Below are 16,608 nucleotides of genomic sequence, written 5' to 3' on the forward strand. Positions count from 1 at the left end.
CAGTGTTTGGTTTACAGATTCTTTTTAGCTTGTGTGCTTTAAATACAGATGTGACTTCAAATTAGAGTAAGAGTAACTAAGAGCAAAGCAGTAGAATTCCCTCATAAAAAAATAAACAGAAGGGCATTGTTTTGTCTTTAAAACTGTTTGCTTCTCCCCTTCTTCCTCTCTCCTGAACTTAAAATATCCAGCTATAATTAAATATCCTCCTTTTAAAATAGGGAGCTGTACTCACAGGATTGGAGAGGCCAAGAGGCAAAGCCAGGGTGGGAGAGCAGAGCTTTCTCCGAGCCCTGTGGTGGGAACCACAATATTGCCTTTGCTCCAATCTCTTCAGACAGTTTCCCAGCAGGATCCTGAGCTATTTGTACACACCCTGATGCACAAGTAGAGTCTTTGTGCTAAATTAATTTTAATGTTTTCTTGAAACTTAATTTTATAGCACATAAATGCAATTAAAGTCTTCACAATCTTGAACCTTCTTTTATGATCCATATCCATTGTCCACCCCATTCTTGGTATTCCCTATATTTCTGAACATGCAGCCAGCAGAGAAATAAGATGAGTAAAAATAAACTAGACAAGAAAATTAATTTTTACTCTTCCAAATGAGTACTCTGAAGCTGATGCTGCACAGGAAAATGGAATTTATTTTTTTTCCTTTAAAGAGGTATCTTTTTATGGGAAAAGGTTGAGAAACATTCTTTTATGTCAGGCATTAAGAAATTCTAGCTCCAGATTCTGAGGCAGACTCAGGAGTCCTGTTAATGCTTGGTTGTACAGCCTTTGTTTGAGAAAATAGCCTAATTTCAGAGCACGAAAAGGCAATGGAAGCATTAATAAAATGAATAAGTACATATGTTCTTGGGGACTCAATATAGTATAGTTGTCCTAAAAAGATACCAACACCAGGCTGAAAATTGAAACCTGCTGCTATTTTTTATTAATTCTGAATCTTCTGTATTTTTGCTTTTTATTTGTATCCAAAAAAGCTGGTAATTTGAGGGCCGTGACATCAATTAACAGTTTAACTGGAGTAGCAATGACTGTTTAATTAGAAAGGCTGCAGTCCAGTGGTGTGCCAGTTAATAAGTTCCATTTAAAATAAATTCCAATGAGCAGGAAGTTTTGTGGAAGAAGTTTTTCAGCATGACACAATCTCTAAATATAAAACTTTCTGATGGAAAAGGAAAATGAAGAGCCAGATATTATGCTGGTGTAGAAATCAGAGTAATTGCAAGGAAATCAGAAGAATTTACAAACTGTAGCTCAGAACAGAAGTGCTTTTTCTCCTTGGCCATTTATCATCTCCTTTGAAGCCCTTTGATGGGATTTGGAGTGGTAGTTCAAAAAACATGTGGTACAGGAAGGTGAAATTGAAGCAGCGTGTTGTGGAGAGCTGTGTGGATCAGTCATGCTCTTAAGAACTGTGTAGGGAGAGAAATCACCTTCCAAAGAGGTTTCTGTGAGGAGCAGACCAAGTGTTTAACAGGCTCTCTGAAAATCAACCCTGACACTACAACCTGCAGCAGAGATCCAAGAGAGGCTTGGATTCAGGTTCCCTGAAACAATATAATTCCATAGATTTCAACAGAGAGAGAGATGGATGGTTTCCCTCTGCTTGACAAAATTCCTGTGTCCAAGGGCTGGTTGATATTCCAGATTCATATGTTTATTATTTAATTGTGATGGTGCTTGTTTTCTAGGTATCCAGTTTTTGTAATTTAAGATAGTATGGAAAGCTGAAAAGAGAATGGTCATTACTATGTTTCAGTTTGTAAGACACAAATACTGCCCAGCCACAAGACCAAACTGAAGACATAATTCACACATTTAAACAGTGTAGGTTGAAGGAAACCTGGGGAAAGCCTAAGCAGAAGCAGAGGGGGCATTGCAACTCTGCACTTCCCACTCTTGTCATTATTTCGGTGTCTCTCCTTGCTTGCATCTGTTGTCTCCTCTTGGCTGAACACTCAGTCATCATTTTATTACTTTGTGAAATCAATGAATCTCAATATAAAGCCTTATGAGCTTTAAATGGTCCAAAATTAGTATGTGTAGCAGACAGAGGCCAATCGATCAATTGTCAAAAATTAATCTGTTTTGCAGAGTGGCCTCCAGATCAATTCCTTTGTGAGCTGAGCCTCACTATTGACTGAGCTGTGGGAACAGATGATGGACCTAAAAGTTCTGTAAATTAAATGATTGAAATTAGTACTGTGAGTATTAAATCAATGCTAAGCAGAACAAGAGGTGATGAGTTCTACTCTTTATTCTAAAATTAAATCTGGGCAGCTGTTAAACAGTGCTGGTTTTAATAGATTTATAGTTTTCTGGGCCAGCATCCTGTCCTGTTCCTGTCCTTTTATTGTTTTTTTTCTTCACTAATTTGGAACTGAATTATAATCAGTCAGATTAGGGATAGATGGCCTCAAGGTGTTTTCTCTAGCTGGCAGAGAAAGAGAAGGAAGAGATGATTTGAGTCGTGAGATTCAGTCCATGAAAAAACCCCTCAAATTTAGGACCTTTTTTGGGACTACCAGCAGAGCAACACTCATGGGTCTTTCAGGAGTCTCCACTGGCATGAGCTCCACGACCAGGATGAAGTATTTTATTCCCTCAGGGCAGATATGTGCCTTGAGTAGTGTTGCTGCATCTGTGGCTTTTGGGGGAGTCAGAAGGATTTGGTTTTCACTATGACTGATCTAAATCCTTAAACATATTCTAAAAATTAAAGAGGCAAAAAAAAGACAGTTTGGTAATAAAGTCTTTCAGCTTTGGTGATTTTCCAGGTGCAAACCAGCAGTTTTCAATATCAGGAAGTGATAATTGGAGGAACTGTAAAAACGTCACATTACAGGACTGTCCTTTACAGCTGTAAGATTGTCAGCAAATACACCAAACACATCTGCTTGCCTGGCTAATGGCATATTTGTATTCCTGTTTCCTATGAAATAACTCAGCTGACAAATACTGTTTCTTGGGCTGAGAAACCAGGTCCTTCTCCAACAGAGGTTTGGTCGGGGCTTGTGGTTTGTCCTCACAGAATTACTGATTCATAACAGTGTTTATGAGTTTCCTGCTCTTTTTTAAATGACAACCGTTAATCTTTTATCTGAAGTTACACAACCAAAAAGTTTTAGAACAGCTGGAAAACTGTTCTGGGGAGTTGTGGTCAGGCAGTGTGCAGGGGAACTGTTCAGGGCACCGTGTGGGAGAACAGGTTCAGACAACCTCCAAGTGTCTGCTGAGGACTTGGGCTCCCTCAGGTCATGCTGGGCACTGGGATTTGTGTGGCAGATGGTATTTATAGGAATATCAGCCCATGGAGACCTCAGTCTCCTCTTGGATGTTTCTCTCTGGGCTGCGTGAGCTTTTCGTGTCACCGTGTGCCCTACTTCCCAACAGCTTACTAGGAACTCATGAAAACACACGAAATGATGAGTCAAAAAGGCGCTGGATAATACAATAAACATATTTTCACCCATTCTTTTCTCTCTTGGATAAATGTTCCTTTTCTCCAGCACCTGGAAGTCGACTGTCTCCCTGAAAGAGCCTCACTGAATTTTGCAGATAACACTGCAGTTTTTCAGCTGCAAAGACATTTTCTAAATGCATTCTCGAGATGTGATACATTTTCATCTCTCCTATCTGTTTTCTTAAGACAGTAAAAAGTAGTGCAGTTGAAAACCGGCAATTTAAAATTGAAAAGCTGTTTTGTATGAGCATTTATATTTATGTATGTTTATATGTGCACTGTGGCTCAGCTTGGTCAAGGTAACCATATGTTTGTGGTCATTTTCTGGCATAACCTGTAGATGCTGAAGTGATTTGGAGCAAAATTCTTTGCAGAATCTTGCTGTCATAACACTTAACTTTAAACCACATGGAAGCTTTTAGGATCAATAAAAGGATTCCAGACTCTCTCTTCAGGGCAACATCTCATGTTTACAGCTGTGCCACTGCAGCACTTCAGGTACTACATTTTCAAGTGTTACTGAAAAACACATCTAATTTTATGACATTTAATCTCAGAGCATTAAGAGAAAGCCTCATACAGTACAAATATATTTGCAAGCAAGGCCAATTAGTCTAGCAGTAGCAGCTGGGTGAGGAAAGCAGTGGCCTGAGAGCAGAAAGAGCTGTTACATTTATTACAATGCTAGATAAATCATTTACAGCCAGAAATAATTTACCTCTTTATTTCCCGTGTCTGCTCTTCAATTAATTGGGTGAATACACACCTTTAATAAAAAAAAAAAAAAGATACAATTTCTTAAATGCATTAGATTTTTGTTTCAGCCTAGAGATGAGATATTATGTAGGTATTTTACTCAGAATTATTACATCAGGATCCACTGCTGAGAGCCCAGTCAGCTGTGGGGGTCTCTCATCCTGCTTTACTTGGGAGATACTGGGGGGTTACCTGTACTCTGCAAATTTTGTAAGACATTTAATTTAACATGAAAAGTTTAAAACTTTTGAGCATGAGATGGAAGTATGGGATGATCCTCTGTGGAGCTGCTCTGCAGGTGTAGCAAGAGAACTGCTGGTGGTGTGACAACGAGCTGCCTCACTTTAGGAAGCTCAGCCACTCAATCCAATACTCTGGCCAACACAACAAATGTAGTTTATTCAGCTCTTTTTATTGGCTGTTCTGATCTCTTCCTTTCCCCGCTGCTTATACATAGGAATGCTCACAAAAAGCAAACCTGATGCTAATAATATTCAAGTGATGACATATGACAGCATAGACACCACATAGACACTTTTTATTTACTGTGCAGTATGTTTATGTATGGATTCAATGGGGAAAGCAGAAATAGTCACATTCCTAAAACTTGGGACGGGTAACACAGAGAGAACTGGGGGCCTGAGCTGCCCAGTGGGAACGGCTTCAAACTGATTGCCTTGGAATCAGAACAAAATTTCTCCTGCAGAATTTCTAGTAACATATTGCTCCTGCACAGATCCATCCATTTCCTAAAGTGGTGCAATGAAAAAGACAGATGAACTGCTGTGGAATCGGCGAGTCAGGAGTTCTCATCCCAAGCTCCAAGGTCAAATGCATAAAAATGGAGAAATTGTCGGGAGGGCGTGTTCCTGACAGAGATTTGCAAAATAGATGAGAACTGTTTTGCATTTATTTGAGCAAGAGCATTATTCAGGCATCTTTTTTATGCTATTCCTTCTATGCATATAAGGTGCATATGCTGCAACAGTTCTATTTTATCACAGGATCATTCAGTTTGGAATAGACCTCCAGGATCACTGAGCCCAAAACTGAACTAGTTTTAAACTATTTACTGTGCTTAATTTATCATAAGTTTTATTTTGTATAATATGATAAAAATTTTAAAATTACTAAAAAAGCAGCAGCAATATAAAATTTAAATAAATGAGCCGTAGCTTGTTTTATGCCCAGAGCACTCCAGAAATCAATATATACAAAACACAAAATGTGAATTTCAAAAGGCACTCTCTAGTATTATCACTGATTCCAGGATTTATTCAGCTTGACTGTGCATTGTTTCATCAGGCACTTGATGCCAAACAATGTCAGCTGTGCTTTAACAGTCAAGATTATAACTTATCAAATTTTGAATTTTTATTCCTTTATTGATGAAAATAAAAAGTGTTACATACTTTGAAATATCAGCAAATAAATGTGGTTTTAGTTACTAGAGGAATGGTTAAAATTTTCTAGCTTTGAAATAATCCTGGTTTATGAGACTAATTATGTCTAATCTCACAGGACAAGGGAGGACAAGTGTTTAGTATAACTTTTGCCCTATTTTTACATGTGTAAATGTTCCAAGATTTAACACTTGGTAAGACCCTGCATATGAAACCTGAGTACAGACAATAAGTATAGTTAATTTCATATTGAGGAAAACCTGCAAACATACTAATCCTCCAAAAAATAAAATTAACAGAGCAACTTATGCTATTGAACTGCATTTCAGCACATTGCCTGGAGCTGCTGCAGTGACACATCATTGTTATTCACTAGCACAGTGTAGGAAGTGGAGAGCTGCGAGCTCAAAGACTGATTGTTATTGATCATGCATTTTATTCAAACATAAAGAATTGCTTTATTCCAGAGTGGTGTAATTACACATTAGACATGATGATAAGCCTCTTCCTTTAGAGTTTAGAGGGCTCTGTTCGGGGCTGTCGCCGCGTTGCCAGGACAACAGTGAGGGGATGTTTGTCTCAGTGAGATGGAACTGAACACCCACCAGAATGTCCCTTCTCAAGCCCCAGCCTTCCCTTGCTGTTTGTCCCCATCTTGTTGCTTCAAGAGAGATCAAACTTTAGCTTTTATCAGATTAGCAAAGAGCAAAGCTGGGCCATGTGTGGAAAGTTTGGATGCACGTGTGACAGGGGGCCTTCACTGTTCAAGGATTAACATAGTTTTGAGCCAGGGGTAGAGGAATAGTTGCGTAGTTCAGGTTGAACACAATCACCTGGAGTTACTGTAGGTCTTCTGATAAAGTTTCTCTCTTGTTCCTCAGGCCACAGGTGCAAAGGATCTGACAGGAAGAGATGGGAGCTGTAGTGTTTGGATGACACCCTCAGGCACATGGTGTGACTCTGGGGGATGGTCCTGTGCAGGGCTAAGAGTTGCACTTGATGATCTTTGTGGGTCCCTTCCAACTCAGCAGATTCTGTGATTCTGTGATTTGGGCCACTTCCCACCACGAAGGAAAGCCCTGAAGGTCATTTATAGTTTGGGATGGCTGTAGTAGAGATTTCAGCATTCTCAGTGTGGTTGTGATCACAGCATAGGGATGTCAGCACAGACAATACAACAGCACGTTTGAGCTGTTCTACAAACCCTGGTTTTCTGTGGAATCACCTTCCTCCCCCTTTCTGCTAAAGAATTTATTTTTCAGGTTTTATTAGTAAAAAGCAAAGATTTTAAATGGAACAGCAAGAGATAAACTTCATTGTAATTTCCACAAACCAGTCTTCTGCTGGGTTTGAACCTTCATTTTCTGCTAAATATTTCTCCCTTAGGGTTCTTTTTCCTCTCTATTTTAGGTTGAATCAGTAAGGAGTTCACATACACTGTGAGTGTTTCAATAGAGCATTTGGATGTTTGGATCATCAACAGAAATCAAATTGTCTTTTAAAATCCCAGGATTGCTTGTTTTCAGTGTGCACTAAGGAAATCTAATATATTTACTGCTGATATGGATAGAGAGAAGCCAGAGGCAATTTGGAAGGATGTGAGGCCTTTCCTAAGAGATTCAGCCTTCATATTTGTCTTAGAGTTATTCACTGGGAATATTGATCCATAAAAACCCTAAGGGGTTATGGAAGAATCAGTGTCTGTAAAATAGTCTGATCTCAATTCATTTGCAGCATCAACAGAAGTAGTAAAAGAAGGAACAAAGCTGCTTGATATGTTTCTATTTCTAGTATTTGCTCTGCTGATAAATGATTAATTCCACAGACATTTCGGCACAGGATCTGTGAAAACCTTCCCAACAATAGGAGACTTCAGCAATTATGCACCAGACTAAGTGCTGGGACTCTGTAATTTATGATGCCTTTATCTCATTTGTGGATAAAATAATAGTAAATACAATGCCGAAAAAACTCTTGCAAGGGCAAGAGTCTCGATTAGTTGACATAAAGGAGAGAAGCTCACTGGCTTTAAAGTTCTTTCCAACTGTAATTTCTATGCAACAAGGAGAGTGACAGGTAACACTTAATGAAAACTGCATTTTTATAATCTTTAGTGATTAAATGTTTCTGTTGATCGAAGTAATTCCTGTATTCTGTGAATATATATAGATATATAACGGCAAAACATCTAAAAGCAGTAGAAAATATACAACTACTGTGACTCCTGTGTTGAATGGAAAACAGAGGGTGAATTCTGTAAGTCATGGAAGTTTATCCTGTAAAGCAAGTCAGGGGGATGAGCCAACGTGTCATACATTAATCATTCTGCCTTTGGCAGAACTTGGTGCATTTACGTGGTATATTCTGTTCAATAACTTTAATCAGCCCCTTTCACTCTTGATCAGAAAAGGAATGCAATAATTTAGAAAGGTGACTTTGTGCATACGTTTGTGGGGGTTTTTTTACACATGATCATGGACTTCACCTAATATTTAAGATATATTTACTGATAGATGGGCAGTCATACATTACTAAGGCTTGACATGTGAACTAAGTTATGTGCTTCACCTGTCCAAAGTGGCTTTTCTGTGAGAGACCCTGAGTGCCTGTGTCCAGCTCATACCTCTGTAAAACTATGTGATGCTCATCTTTCAGAGATTTTACCTCTGAAATAGACTTTTATGGATTGCTTTCTGATGCATTTTGGGACAGCCTGCCTGTCTTCATATAACTTTGTCAGCCCAAAATATTGACAGCTGTTATCAGCACCATAAGAAATTTGTGAGGTAGTGGAGAAGGGATGGAGACAGAACAGTCTGCTGGAGGTGGTAAAGATGAGGGTCAGTACTATTTCAGATTTGGAGACAACTCCTGACAGAGGGGGGAAGATGTGTCACATGCTGCTGACTACTCTAGAGGAAGAAATAAGGTCCAACTTCATGCAGTTGTAGCATTTTCCAGCCACAGCACGAGCCAGCCTGGCTCCAGAGTGTCTTCCCAAGTCAGCTGGACTTGTGCCAGGAGCTTGTTCCCACATTATGCTACCAGTTCCTGCATAGAAGTCCCTTTCTTTTTCATGCCCATATCCCAGGTGTGGTAGAGATCAAGAAAACTATTGTTAAGTGACCACATTTGGTACGGAAATTGTAAACTCAGCTCACCCGGGCTGATGCTGAACCACTCTGCAGAAAAGGAATAAGAAAAATACTGGTTTTCTAGGGAGAATTTCTTCATGGAAAGGGTTGTCAGGCATTGGAAGGGGCTGCCCAGGGAGCTAGTGGAGTCCTCATCCCTGGAGGTGTTCAAGAAATGACTGGACATAACACTCAGTGCTCTGGGCTGGGTGACAAGGTGGGAATCGGTCACAGGTTGAACTCCATGATCTTGGAGGTCTTTTCCAATCTAATTGATTCCATTATTCTATGGTTCTGTGGACTTTGCAGCTTTCCTGTTGTTGGAATTGCAATCTACCATGAGCAGTTCTGCCAGAAGAGCCTCTTGTAACTCAGATTCTGTGACAGAAATCAGCACAGACACCACAGGACTTTGATTTCACTTCAGCAAATGTTGCTTAGCCAAAAGGTCTGAGTAACTAATTAATCATTGCTTTCAGAAGAGTTTATTTATTAGCCTTTAATCCATTAACACAATTTTTAGATGGAAAATAAAAGACTATCAGGAAGAAAAACATTTTAAATCTTATTCTTCTGGGAACTGTTACTGTATAAGGCTAGTGAGAATCGCTCAGGCAATAAGCAAAACAGATGTTTACTATTTGGATAAGGGTAATTTTTCCTTTCTTCCTGCATTTCATTAGTGACTGAGCGAGTTCCTGAGGTCAGAGAGGTAGGAGTGAGGGGGAACAACTGGATGTACAAGCCTCTCATGTGGTGTTTGTCTGTAAGCAGAGCTGCTCGTTCTGTTCTAGAAGGTCTGTCTGCTTTCCCTTTGAAACAGGTCTGAAATCGGCTTTTGAATCCATAGTTAGACATGCAATGATAGATTGCCAGCCTAACTTTACAAAAGTTTTTGGTTTTAGGTTTAACTTAAGAAGTATATAGGTCAACATTTTCAATGGTAAGAGCCTCCACATAAATTGTTTAAAAAAACCCCAAAACAATTCAGATTCATTCTTTGGTCCAAAAAAAGAAGCCAAATATTTTGGCTTTTAGCCAGATCAGTGTTTTCAAAAGGTTTTGCTAGATTCATCCAGATGGTTTTGGAATTACCCCTCCCACTACCAAAATCTAAGGCAAAACATTTGTCATTTGTGAAAACATCAGCAACACTATGCCATAGTTGCTTAGGAACCTGGAAAATTAGATTTGGATGTGCTAATTTCTTCAATTTTGTAGTGATAACAGGGACTAGGATTGGGTAGGACAACAGAGACATGAATGGTACCACAATTGTGGTAATGCACTGGCATTAATATCCCTTCCTCATTCCAAAAAGAAGGTCTCAGGTCTGTTTCCACTGTAGTTCACAGCAAAAGTGAATCTGAGGTTTGTCCTTTGGCTGGAGCAGATGTTTTCTTTTTAACTCCAGATCCTGAGTCATCAAGGACTGCCTTGAATTAGACAAACTCAGACTGGAGCAGTTCTGTGTAACTTTACACACAACGTTGTGTTCCCAGTAGCTTTTCCACCCTGTAGTTATCTGTGGGTCCCATTCCACATTTGGTTTTCTGTGTATCCCCACCAGTGGAACAGGCAGAGAGAGGGACAGGGTGCTGTACTCAGCTGTCCCCTCCTGCCCTTCTGCAGCGCCCAAGGGTTGCAGAGGTTAAACCATGTGTCTGTGTCAGCCCCGGTTCCATGGCAATGCCCTTCCCTCTTTTCTGTGTTGAAATGTAGTGAATAGTTTGGATCAGGCACAGCAGAACTGCAAAAGCTGTACACAATTTGACAATCACAGGTTGGTCATTTTGGGCAAGTAGATTTGCAATTTCAGCGGGATCAGGTAGCCCAGGCACGTTATTTTTACTGTAGAGGATACTAATAACACTCACTAGAAGGGCAGATGGAAAAGCAAAACCAGTGTGAGGTTTTCAGTCAGTTTTGGTAGTTTTGAAAGGAGGATCAAGGAGTACAAAGCAGCAGAACCAGTTCACTCTAGGGAATTAGTCTTCTATTTTTTAGTTTGGTTATTAAGTCTATTTATGTGTATCTGTTAAAGACAAAACCAGATTTGTACCTGTTGAATGAATGAAGTGAAATAAAAGATAAGATGCATGACACCAGGCATTGAGCTTGCCACAACTACATGGAAAAGGTGCTTCTTTTCTATTAACTCACTCCATAGGTTGTACATAGAAACAGGTGTAGGCAGAACCACAGGCTGGAGCTGTGTCTGTGCACTACAGTTCTTGGGCTGCTTTTAAAAAACACAAGAGGAATGACTGGATAAATTAATTTTTAATACATTTCCTAAGGTAGAACATTTCTCAAGCTTTCTTAGGGCTTTTATAGTTTGTGTTTTGTTTTGGGATTTTTTTTGTTCTAGTTTTCTGACTCTAGGAAATATTTTATTAAACAAAGGGCAAAGGTAGCTCAGCACAGCCGTTTTTGAATTTTTTTTTCCTAAGAAACAATCCCCATAGGGTCTGGCTCTTCTGACACAGGTCTGTCCCTCTTCCCACCTTTGTCTGAGCTTCACAGCAGCTGGAAGGAGAGAGTAGAACAAACTTCTTTGGAAGGATTTAAAAATCCTAGAAGTGTATATTTTTACAGACAACAGTAGCATTGGAATGATGGGACAGTCACAGGACAGTCAGTGGAATGAAACTAACTGAATTTAAAAAGGAAACAAAAAAAATGCTTGTTGCACAACATGTGATTAACTCTGAGAACTCACTGCCATAAATATTTGTTGGAGCACACTGAAAAGTACAGTTTATAAATAAAAAAGCCCCATACTGCATTAATAAGAGAAATGTGCTATATGTAACATAAACAGTAAAATTCATGCTAGACAAACATAAAATAATTAAAATTAAGGAAATATCTGCCCATCCAAAGTGTTGATTTGAAAAGAAAGAAATATTTTTATGCCTCTTTGAGCTGCCCACTGGCACTTATCTAAGATCCTGTCCTGTGGAGCAGCTGTTGAAGGTTGGTGTATATTAACTTAAAGTGCCTCAACATCTTGTGCTGTCTCGGCCTTTTCTGTACCACTCAAAGTATGTCTTAGCACAAATGTATCAAATTCCAGTGGGAATGATTCTTTAGGGAGCAGAAGAAAATGCAGGGAAGGCACACAGAGGAAATTGTATACCATCTTCCCATTTCAGTGTGCTGGGTGGTTCTGTGCGTGGACAGGGAATTATCATTGCTACTGGAAGTAAAAGAAAAAAGCAAAACCCAAATAAGGCAAAACTGCAACAGCAACAGACAGCACACGAATTCTCAGTGGTGAAACACTGGGTCAGAGTGTGAATGTGATAACTTTTAACATTTCCTGGACATACACAGCTTGGAGATTCTACTTTCAAAACAAGACATACTCTGGTGACCTGAGTAATCCGACCAGCTAAACCAAAGCTCCTCCAACTGAGAGTTTTCTGTGGCATTTCGCTGGAAATTCAAACTTATCTGCCCTGACCTTTTCCTTACCCTCTGTTTTGTATCAGCTCCACCATGAAGGAAGTGGAAAGGAAAGGGAGTATAGATTTTTTTGAGTCTATATGTATAATGTAAATACTCTTTAACATTCACAGGACTGCGCATGGGAAAGAATACTTGCCCTTAAAATGTATGAAGTTGAATTAATGGCGTGGAGCTGTAGGAGCTGGAATAATGCCCCTGTGCTCTGGATATCATTGCTGTTTTCCTACTGAAGTCCCACACACATGTAGACAGATGTCAGCACCTTGCCCTTACCGCAGAGAACATCCATGTGAGGAAGATGCTGCCAAGACGTGATAAAACCAAAATATGTGATTGTTCACACATCAACACTTGTTAATTATGACAACTTGAAAACCTGGATGGGAACTGCTTTGGGGGTTTTCTGGCTGTACTCTCTATAAAGGAAAAAAAAAAAAAGTGGGGATTTTGGTTTTCTCAAAAAAGAAAGTTTGTCTGACTGCTGATACACAACTTCCAAACAGAGAGTGGTTGTGGTGGAGCAGCAGAATCTGTGTTTGAGTGATCAAATACTGGGAGTTTTTTCTGTTCTTGAAGCAGTGCTATTTCTCTCATTCTAAAATTCTGAGCAGGCTGGTGTCTCCCCAGAGCCAGACTGACTGATGGGTGCTGTTAAATCCAAGTACACGCTGCTCAAATCCTGGCCAAGTTCACTTCCAGGAGAATGACCTTTCAATCTTGATCAAATCATGGCTCAGTGAACTTTGAAGCTGCAGCAAATGTAACAACAACACAAGGACAGCTTGTGTTCAGCTAATCTGTTTGCAACCATGAGCACTACCAGCCTTCATGGTGGTATTTGCTCTGGTTTTGGCTGTGGGGTGCAATAAACGGGGTTTCTCATTTTGTTCTTTGGTGCCAAGAGCCCAGGGTGTTTGGGATGTGCTGTGTCCTGTGCTCACTGGCTGATGAACATGCGCTGGCCCAATTAGTACCACATGTAGGGAAGAGCAAAGGAACAAACAAGGCAGATAATGTAAATTCTGTCATTCAGGAAGTGAAACAAAATGGAACTGCATCCACAGGACTGGCATAAAGAAATTCTGGAAGGAATACTGGGAAGTGTTTGTTAAACAACATTGGAACAGAGATCGAGGGAAGTGGTGTTTATTTTTAATTTATTGCTCTTTTTTATCACTGAGATGAGAAACAGAAACACACCAAACTGTGGGACACTGGAAGAAAATTTGGCTCAAGAAAATCCACTTTCAAAAAATGTTTGCCTCAGGATTGTCATTCACAGAAGGATCATGGCAATGTCTCATTGTCTGAGTGTTGACTGTGTGCTTTGCAAAGATGACATCCTCAAAGGGAAACTTTGGAAATTAAAATCAATTTAGCACTTCTTGTCAGTTTTTCTTAATAGCATTACAAGGGAATATAAATTCCAAAATATGGAACATTTTAAGTTATTTCTGTATTGTCTGCTGTGCTGCTAAGAAGAAATGCTTCCTCTTTAAAATTGTTTCTTATTTTCCCTCTTTCTATCCTTCTGCTGTAGGTTCTGCTGCAAACCCATCAATCTGAATAAGTGGCTAACAATCTCATTCACTGACAATGAACTGATGGATGTTTCAAGCCAATATATTCTAATTTCAATCTAACATATTCTATACTTCAATTGTGATCAGGGAAAAAAACCCTCAATCAATCAAAGTAAAACAAGAAATTATTTCTGGCTGGAATAAGCAGACACGTCTATATTGTCTCTAGAATTCCTTGTCTCTGACTTGTTTCATTAACCTGTATCCAATTTTCATCTGTTGAGAGCTTTTTGCAGAGTTACAACTAAAGAAATAAGTACATTTTAAGAACATTTTGAAATTATTTTTAGTCTGTTTTCATAGTTGTCCAAATCAGCTAGAAAAGTTTTGTATGTTTTTTTTTATATCTTTGCTGAACATTTCTTGTTCTTAGAATCAATGAATTCTGCAGCATCTGCTTCACACGGGGCACTGAGGGTGCTGCTCTTCTACTGTCATGTTATCACAGAATCATGGAATAACCTGATTTGGAAGGGACCCAAAGGATCATTGAATCCAGCTCCTGGATTCAATGTCCCTGCACAGGACACCCCAACCCACTGTCCAGGGGAGCCTGTTCCAGTACCAGACCACCCTTTGGATGTTGTAGGCTGGAGTTCCCAGCTTTAAGGGGAGCAGATGAGTGTGGGGATGGTGTTAAAAATTCACAGGGAAGAAGGGAAAAATGAACTAAATATCCTCTTTTCCATTCTGGCCAAAGTGGGCTTCAAAAAGGCATGTTTGTACCTGATCAGTCTTTCCATATCATAGAATCACAGAACGGTTTGGGTTGGAAGGGACCTTGAAACTCATCCAGTTCCAACACTGCCTTGGGCTTCCATGAGCTTGTTCCAAAGCAGATGATGATTATAAAAATAGGCAATGGCATCAACAACTGCATGTGATCCCCTGGTCCCTGAGACCTGGAGGGACTCCTGCAATTGTCTGGGGCTCAGGGCAGGGCTGTCACTTGGGTTAAGGAGCTCCTTTGGCTTCTGCTGAGCGTCACCATCATCTTGACACCTTGACTGCCTGAGCTGTGACCATCTGTCTGCTTTCATAGGGTGGAAAAAGAGTAGCTGTGTCTGAGATTTCACTTTCTCTGTATTGTCACCTACATTTTCAAATCCCTCTTTCTCAATTAGTTCACAGAACAGATAATTCAATCTAGGAGTTGAGTAAATGCACTGAAACCCAGCCTGCACTGCGCTAATATGAAAACTTGTGTTGTTTTGTTTTCTTTTATTCTGTGACCTTGAGAAAAATAGTAATTTTCACTGAGAGTGCATGAGTAGATTTTTATGCAGAAAGAGATAATATTTTATGTGTTCTTCTTGTAGAAAGTGAAGGTTAAAATATTTTGGCACTTTTAGGAAATTGCTCAAGTTACATTTGTCATCTGATCTCTAACTATGGAAATACCTTACAGTCAAATAACTTTTGTTATTTTGGACATGTTATTTGGACATGCTAGGAAAAAAGGGAATATTAGAAGAGCAAAAAACAGTAAACTAAACCTACATAATTGACAGAAAATTGCTTCCCTCTCTCTCCAGAGAAAATTTGTAACTTTATAATTTATAGCAGTTGCAATGGTTATGAGTGATGGGAATATAAAGTGGATGATACTTAACTGTACTTTACAATGTAGCTCTACTATTTAATGTTTGGATACTTAGAGCACCCCTCTGAGGTAGGGAAGTGCTATTGTGTTCTCCTTACATATGGGAACAAAGAAATTCTAATTTGCTTGCTGAAGGTCAGAGAAGGACTCTTTTACAGCAAGAAATGATGTCTCTAATTAGGGATTAAGGCTCACATTGTACCTACCAGCTTTCTCTGACTGGGTTGTCCAGTGTGCTAATAATTATCTGTTTAAGAGGATCTCAAAGCACACCTGAGTGGAACAAATTATCTGGAAATTATATTCATTACTTAGTAATTAAAAACTGTTACAACCCAGCCGGTTGCCCCCATCCCTAAAGGGCAGACAGAGCAGTGAGTAACCTTTCAAAAGTTCTCCATGGTATTTTCATACCCACGTGTATGAGCTGCCACAGACTCTGGGCCAGAAAAGATGAGAGGGTAGCAAAAGCAGGTAAAAAGTGTTGAAATGAAAGTCAAATGAGGATAATTGGCTGCATTAATGAAGATCTACTGTCCTAGAAAAGATCAGCTTGTAGGCAGCTTCATTGTTGTGCCTTAAGCTGTCACTAATCCTGGAAGAATCCTAAATGTTTGGAGCTAAATGGTTGGTATTTATTAGGCTTTAAAAGTCTTTAAAGGTCTGTTACAATTGTCATCCAAAAAGACACTGTGGGAAGTGTGGGGCTCAAAACAATTCCCCACTGACTTGTTCCTGGTTTGTGAGTGTGATTCTCCTGCAGATGGTTTCATTCTTACAAATAGCTTAAAATGAATTCAAATGATTAAAGAACTTCCTAACTGATCTATGCAATTTGTCTCCTCCTGTGCTGTGACCTCAGGAATCCCAAATCCACAGTGATGGTGACTTTGAGCTGCTCACCCGGGGAACAAAACTTAACCCTTTTTGAATGAAATATGTCTTGTGTGGCTGATTGTGTGAGAACCTTCAGTGAAGTTCTTCAAACTAAAACCATTCTTATGCTTGAAATGTGTCAATCAGAAAGGATTTTTAGTTGCAATGTTTTTGCCATTTTGGGATTAGAGTTCAATGATAATTTTTGTCTTCTGGTACAAGGGAAAGGATGGTGTCAGCAGATGGCGTTTCTATAATCCTAATCCTTTCTGATTATCTGGTACCCTACAATTATTTTCTT

Source organism: Chiroxiphia lanceolata, chromosome 15 (genome assembly GCF_009829145.1).
Source record: "Chiroxiphia lanceolata isolate bChiLan1 chromosome 15, bChiLan1.pri, whole genome shotgun sequence".
NCBI lineage: Eukaryota > Metazoa > Chordata > Aves > Passeriformes > Pipridae > Chiroxiphia > Chiroxiphia lanceolata.